The following is an 8,675-nucleotide window of genomic DNA, read 5'->3' on the forward strand; positions in this document are numbered from 1 at the left end:
TATCTCTTAACTATCTCTGTATAATTCTCTTAACTATCTCTGTATAGTTCTCTTAACTATCTCTGTATAATTCTCTTAACTATCTCTGTATAATTCTCTTAACTATCTCTGTATAATTATCTTAACTATCTCGGTATAGATCTCTTAACTATCTCTGTATAGATCTCTTAACTATCTCTGTATAATTTTCTTAACTATCTCTGTATAGATCTCTTAACTATCTCTGTATAATTCTCTTAACTATCTCTGTATAGTTCTCTTAACTATCTCTGTATAATTATCTTAACTATCTCGGTATAGATCTCTTAACTATCTCTGTATAGATCTCTTAACTATCTCTGTACAATTCTCTTAACTATCTCTGTATATATCTCTTAACTATCTCTGTATAATTCTCTTAACTATCTCGGTATAATTCTCTTAACTATCTCTGTATATATCTCTTAACTATCTCTGTATAGATCTCTTAACTATCTCTGTGTAATTCTCTTAACTATCTCTGTATAGTTCTCTTAACTATCTCTGTATAGATCTCTTAACTATCTCTGTATAATTCTCTTAACTATCTCTGTATAGATCTCTTAACTATCTCGGTATAGATCCCTTAACTATCTCTGTATAGTTCTCTAAAACTATCTCTGTATAGAGAGAGGCAACGGTGAGGCAACGTGCTTGTTAGTGATATAATTTTATACGTTGTCTTCAAGCATCAGGTGTGAAATATTCATCCGTACCTAATGTTTTAAACGTTAAAGAAATATATTCTGGTTGTGTCAATGTCCTAATTTTAAAACAGTCGGTGCTTTCTTTGAAGTAAATTTGGAAAATGACAATATCGGTTGAATGGAAATAACATAACTGTTAGATATATATCTTCTTCGCTTAAATTGACAAGAGCAACATCTTCCTCCTTCCTCCCCACTATCTCCCTGTTCTCCTATTATTTCATATTGTAGTGATATATCTCATTTTCATTCTGTAGTATTTACGAATGCGTAACGTCATGTCTGACTACGAACTCCAGGAAACGGATTTATATAAGTCAATGACTTGTTTCCGAATTCCTTTCCAGTGGGATATGACTTAAATTTATTAACCTATCTATATTATCTCTTTTTTCTCTTCTTTTCCTTCTTTCCTATCATCTTACCTTGTCCTCCTTTTGACAAAATGATTTAAACTTACAATTGTACGTCTACGAATTACTTATCTTCACATATTTATACTATAAATATGTGTCACGTGCAGTATGTTCATCATTTGTGTTTTCTTTTATGAAGAAGAGTTCATAAGTTGCTAGAACTTGTCTCTGATCCTTTTATCTAATACTGAAAATAAAATATGTTTAAATCATTTATTGTGCTGTATATATCACGTGATGAAATAAAATAAAATTTATTCTAACAATAGTAGTACCCCGGCCGTCGGTACCCATCAAGTGGCGAGCAGGTTACAACAATACACACAGCAAAGAAGACACAGACAGAGATACAAAAAGAAGACGTTTGTTTACATAATATCAGAAGAAAAACAAACATACAACACAGATGAACCAAAATGCACATGCAGGGGAAAGATTTCATAAAAACACGCAACCTAAAGTGTACACTTGTTTATTCTATCAACACTAACACAGTCCATATACAAACATTCCTTCCTTTCTGTCCTATTAACGTCTGTACGTAGTGTTTATACTCCAGTACAAATATACCCACTATAAAAATGTTAGGTCTCTCTTTTCTCCGACTCACTTACGGTGATGTTTACTTGAAGGACCCGTATGACAGGAGAAAGTGAAATAAGCACGGGATGTGACGAACTCTAGGAAAGTTTGCAAGTTTTGAAAAGTGTATTTTTACTAGTGTTGTTCATTGTAGGAGAGACCGATTTACAAGATATTAATTAAATTCTCTCTGTCTCTCTGTCTCTCTGTCTCTCTGTCTGTCTCTCTCTCTCTGTCTCTCCCTCTCTCTCTCTCTCTCTCTCTCTCTCTCTCTCTCTCTCTCTCTCTCTCTCTCTCTCTCTCTCTCTCTCTCTCTCTCTCTCTCTCTCTCTCTCTCTCTCTTCGCATAGTAATTGTATTTAAACATGTCGTCTTGTCTTGTTAATATGTATTTTGTCAAACTATATAGGGAAGGGCTTAATATAAGTTAGAAAACTTGTGCCCAATCCTGCTTGTGTATATTTGATACCAATAAAATATGTTTAAATCTAACCCACAGATATCTAACGAACTGTTTCCGAGAAATCAAAAACCTGAAACAAGCAAAAAAGAAACATAGCTTTTGACAAATAATAAAAGATTATCTTACCTAATTTATCTACAAATGATTATCTTACAATCAGGATATGAGCATGAATTATTATGTTACAGCTAGATTTTATATATAAATAATTATCTTAAATTTAAGACGCATATAATATATAATATTGAATTATGTCTTAATTTGAATGCATATTAAGAATCTACAAAACGCACACAATACATCGCGTTAAGGATTAATTAAGGATAACCCTCATTATTTAATCAGGATGAAGATAATTATCATTATTCAATCAAAGGTTACATTTTTTTTTACTTTATAATACACCATTTTCATTAATGATATCTCATACCGCCGCATTGACCAATTAAATCGGACGTTACGAAATTACGTTGATTATTAGTAATGAGTTGATGATATTTAAAAAGGCCAATAAAAAACCATGTTTCATAGATAATTGGATTATTTGCGTCGTCCTAAGAAAGTAAAAGGGCGGAAACCCAGTATATCGAAAGGGGGTATATATATATATATATATATAACAAAGAATATATGATATATGTAGAAACCCGGATTATCTTACCTAAACAAGACTTAAACATTTTACAGAAGGAGGAGACATACTAAGTATATAATTCAATCAAACAAGGAAAAGCTAATTCGTTGGGAACTTATTTCTCAAGAGAGAACATATACAGTTCTGTACACGAGAATGGCGTCGATATTCTCCCCTTCATCCCATAGGTTAAAGGGAGCTAACTCTTACTTGACCAACTATTTACTCCGTGATAGAAAACGTCATGCAGATGCAATCAACAACATCTGAGGACAGGAGAAAAATAAATCAAAATTATTTTAAATGACGTAAGATCAGATGACATCACTTATTTATTTAACTATATCATGAAAATATATATATTTTCCAGACGGATAAGTATAATTTAGAGTAGTGTTGGTTTATTAAAAGTTTACAGTTTATTCGAGTGATTTATCATTGCCCTATGTACATTAGTGTAATGCAGGGGTCGTTTGGAATAACATACGTGGAACAAACATATATCGACCTGAATAGCATCATATGATATATGTTAAAATGATTGCTGCTTATCCATACATACATATATATATTTTTTTTTTACTGGCGTCAGGAGAGCTGCACTAATTTGTAGTAAACTAACATAATTATTTGTCATTAAACTCAATCAGTAAGCGAATTGGTGCTAATTTTATAATTATTTTCTTTGCGATATATCCTTAATATTAATAAGGCGATTTGATTGTTTTGATATCTAAACACATACTTGGGGTTAACGCTCTAACGAAACAATGATAGCGACATATTTAATGAGTCTAGGTTTAAACTCAGCTGAACTTGCATCGGGGCGTAATGATCAGTCACCACACCGTAGTCTATCCATTCAACACGAAACTTCAAATTCCTAACCCTTGAAATAAAAATATAAATGTGTAACTTGTTTATCGTTGTTTACCAGTGTCTTATATATATATATATGACCTTAGTCTTAAATATTTAAGAGCGGAGCTTTTCAGATTAAAGACAAAGGCTTTGAAAGCTAAAGTAAAGGGTGGGAATCAGATCAAGAAGTTTAAGGAGGGACTCGGGTTTTCAAAATATAGTTGGGATGTCATGGTTGACAAGGAAGAGACACAGTTAATGGTTGAAACAATAAAGGCAGTCAGTCAGAGGCAGTTAGAAGAAAAGGAAAAAGAAAACAATGACTTAAGAAAAAAGTTATGTATGATAAGTTTAGCAACAGAAACTCAAGAAATGAAAAAAAAACATTGAAGCGCAAACGATTCACAGAATGTACGCCTGGGTATCAATCATAACTTAGGAAACGAGACACAGAAAAGTGTAGAACAGCACTGAGTTTTCTGACAGAAAATGGGGTTACTCCTATTTCACTCCTATCTTGGATACTTTCAATATTAGTAATGAAGCATACCATGAATTGAGTATGTTATTTCAAGCACTTCCAAGAAATTATGCTATCAGTACGATTGTGACTGAATTAAAGTCTTAAGTTCAATATTAAAATTACTCCAGATGGTCTTGGTGTTCAACAATCTCTGAAAAACTACTTGGTAAATGTGTTGTGTAATATATTAGATATGAACAAAAACTTGTGCACCAGATGGAGACATCAGAATTAAAACTTCTGAGGATGGCACTGATGTGGTAAAAAGAGTTCATGTTGTAAATGTGACTTTTACCATTATCAATGAGAACAAGAGTGCTTCTGCGCAGGGTAACTACCCATTAGCTATTATTAGAACAAAAGAGAAATATCAAGACCTTGACATTGGTCTAGATGACCTCAGAAAAGATGAAGGCCAGTTACAGGGAACAACACTGACAGTCAATGAAAAAAATTTCAGAGTTGAAATAATGTTTGGGGGTGATTACAAATTTCTTTTGGTAGTTTGTGGAATACCTTCAATTGCTTGCCAATACTTTTGCCTTTACTGCAAATGTAGCAAAACTGAGAAATTAGATCTGTCAAAAACTTGGTCTATGGATGATACTACACAAGGGCCTAGGCTTGAATACAAGTACAATGTGGTACAAGGAAAAATATGTCCAAGGGAAAAAGGAGAAAAAAATGCCAATAATTGTTTCTCTGTGTCAAACAAACCTTTATTCCCTACAATTTCACCCCACCGTGTTGTGATTGATCACCTTCACATGTTTTTACGCATTGCTGACAAATGATTTAATCTTCTTGTAGCTCATCTTAGGTGCATGGAAAACATAACAGAAAATTCAACTTTTACCTCAACAGTGCAAGATAAAGATAAATTAAAGAATGTCTTGAAGCTTGAAAATGTATTGCAAATGTTGGGAATACATTTTGAACTTGGTGTAAACGTTGATAGTAAAAAGTTAGAGTATCGTGAGCTCACTGGTCCAGAGAAACTTTTGATGCTTAAATTTTTAATTTTAAATTTGAAATATTTCCAAAGTAAAGCTCTGTCACTTAAGCCCTTTGATGGGGCAAACCAATGGGTAAATTCTTATATCATTACTGTCTTTATCTCTTTATGTCCGTTATTGCTATATATTGTTAAAAATAAACCTCGTTCCCCCTACTATTTTTCTGACAACCATCATTATATGTATCCCTCATAGATAAATGATAAATCTTCAAATTGAATTTCACAGTTAGCATTCACATTACTCATGAATGCAGATTAAAGGTAATTCATTGTTCATGCATATAATTTTCGATATTCGGTTTAATTTGTTGTAAGATGATACAACTTTGTTAATTTACATGTCGGTGTGGCGAGGAAATGAAACTCGGGACAAAGTTCATAATTATTTTCGTTTTAATGCACCGACGCGAAATCCTAGAGTCAAGGAAAACAGTCGCACATGCGCATACGAAAAACACAACATCACTACTGCACCATTGTCAACCTAACCAGTTTCTATTTGACAACAGTAAATACGTACACCAGCTTGCGCCGACGCCCATCAACAAAACGAATAGTTGGAGAGACCGAAAGCCAGAAGAGGCGTGACGTAAGCAAGTGTGGAAACGCATTAAGCATGCAATGCAAGTGCATTTGATAAAATGCTGTAACTAATACCATGAAAAACAGATTTCGTAGAATGCGTAGTAAATGTTATACTTTTCATCCCTTTGAACAAATACTTTATAGATGTCCGATATAAATGGCGTAATGAATAGATTGATGGGTATAACAGGTAGGGCACATACTCTGAGCTCACTATAGTTATTATAATGCGTGTTACAGTGATGGCTGTTAACCCATAAATATATACTAATTATACACAAATAGGCGTCAGGAGAGCTGTACTAATTTGTAGTAAACTAACATAATTATTTGTCATTAAACTCAATTAATAAGCGAATTGGTTCTAATTTTATAATTATTTTCTTTGCGATATATCCTTAATATTAATAAGGCGATTTGATTGTTTTGATATTTAAACACGCTTGGGACAACGTTGTAAAATAATCAATGCGACATACCGAGGAATATTTCCCGTTTCGAGATAATAGTACGAACTGGTGATTGTCTGTTAATCATCTGGACCAACTTCCTTAACATCTTTGGCCCCAGGTGAAAATCGTCTATGTCCAACTTATATCGCATCTTAATGCGTACCCTTTTTCAGCTGGGACCGAGGGAGTTAAAATCATTCTGACGCCCATTGATCTATTTATATTAGCCAGGAGTTGATGAAAATCGACAGAATGTCGATATAATTCGAACTAGGGACAGGGATGCCGCTTTATCTAATATGTATTTCTAAATACTTTTATATTGTCATGACAAGATATTATTGACTCGATGAAATTCTGCATTGAAGCGCTTTCCAGGCGACAAGAAGACATGCTTGTTGAGTAATTGAACTTTGTAAATAGGACATTAACAAAGAGGAGAATTCGACCGGTGAATAATGCAATTGATCTGCCTGGATAATAAAACGATATATGCACATACACTGACAACTGTAGCTTTTCGTATCATCTTCTTTTAGTAAATTTAACACTTAAGTTTCTGTGATGTACACATGTACGTCCAGAATCGATCCTTTTAATTATAATTAATTTATGTACGTACATTTTACTTCTCTCTAAACAGATTAGTGAAAACGCACTAAACTTTAGTTTTCACTTTTTAGAAATACCAAACCGCTTTTCGTACTACCGAACCAAGTTAATGGGAAATAACTCGTAAAAACGTTTTCGCCGAACCTGTATCTCTAGTGTACAGTCACTTATCTATTTTTAGATTTGTAAATTTTCTGAAAACGTCCTACCGCTGTTAAACTAGGGTAGACCTAAATCGAAAGCGAAAGTACAGTGTTTTGTGAAACCCAGTATGAACAATTTACACTGGTTAACATAGGCGACATATTTAGATAAATAACCAAGCAGGCAGTACAGCTGACGAACATGGATGACGAAGGTCGACATTGTAAAGAACTCATATGGTGAGTAGATCATGCAAACTTACTAGGGATGTTGGTCCATTGGGGGAATAGGGCGGTATAAACCTTTGTAGACGATTGAAACTCTTAAGACTGAAACTTTCGTGTTTTATGAAGGAAAGTGATAACGATGTGTTGGAGAACGCCCCATTTTGTTTTGTTTTTCGTTTTTTTGGTTTTGTTTTGTTTTTTGTTTGTTTTTAGATATTCTAGAGATGGTCTATTTAATCCATTACGATACAGTGAAACAAACGAAAACACACTGTCTCTGTCGTCCAGACGACATTTTACAGAAATCTTATCGATGGGAGAAAAATACTGGTATCTCATTCATTCATGTTAGATTTTTACTTAGTGAAATGTACGTTTCCATTGCTCCATGACCCTGATCTCAGTCTTAAGCATTAACATGCTTTTTCTCATTTACGGTTCTGTGACCTTGACACAAGACTGGACAATCAAATGCTCTTTCTCAGTGCCCCTTGAGGCCCTTAACCCAGTCTCGAACAATGAAATGTATTTTCTCCCCGCCCCGTGACCTTGACCCCAGTCTCGGTACTTTTTGACTGTTCCGTGATCCCGACACCAGTCTTTGATATTAAAATTATTTTCTCCCCCCGTCCCGTGACCTTGACCCCTGTCTCGAACAATGAAATGTACTTCTTGACTGTTCCGTGATCTCGACACCAGTATTTGAAATTAAAATGTATTTTCTCCCCGTCCCGTGACCTTGATCCCCAGTCTCGAACAATGAAATGTATTTTCCCTCTGTTCTGTGAACTTTTCCTCCGAACATTAAAATGCATTTTTTCACTTTTCTGTGACTCTGACCCAGACTGGACCATTAAACTGCATTTTCTCCTTATTTCTTGATCCCGACACCAGCCTGAACCGTTAGAATGTACTTTCTCAATGTCCCGTGTTTTTGTCACCAATCTCGGTCTCTAAAATATTCTTTCTGAATCCAGTGTCGATCATTGAAAAATACTCTTTTTTTTTTAATCTGACACGAGTTGTCATAATGACTATACCTTCATTTGTCCGCTGTGTGTAAACTTCTTTTTACATTATAATTTCTAAGTAACCACTCGACAACTTTTTTCTTCTGTTTGGTAATGTGTATTTAATATATATTTATAATAAGTCAGAAAATTTATGTGTGACGTTTGGATGACTACACTTTTATATCTATCAAATAAAAGACCATTATGATGCATTTTTTTACGAAGTGATAATTTCAGTGTACAAGATAAATAATTGGGTCCCTCTGTTAAGGGGCCCCACGAAAAAAATAATTTGTATTTCATGTTATCTTATTGCCTCATCCCCCCATCCCCCCAACCCGTTGTCATTTTGGACTTTTGTAAGTCATAAAGGGTACAAGCAAAGGAATTTCTTCTTATTTAATAACAATATTCATTTAT

The sequence above is a fragment of the Ylistrum balloti genome, unplaced genomic scaffold (genome assembly GCF_031769215.1).
Source record: "Ylistrum balloti isolate Yb309-2 unplaced genomic scaffold, AGI_CSIRO_Ybal_v1 Utg370794, whole genome shotgun sequence".
In the NCBI taxonomy this organism is placed as follows: Eukaryota; Metazoa; Mollusca; class Bivalvia; order Pectinida; family Pectinidae; genus Ylistrum; species Ylistrum balloti.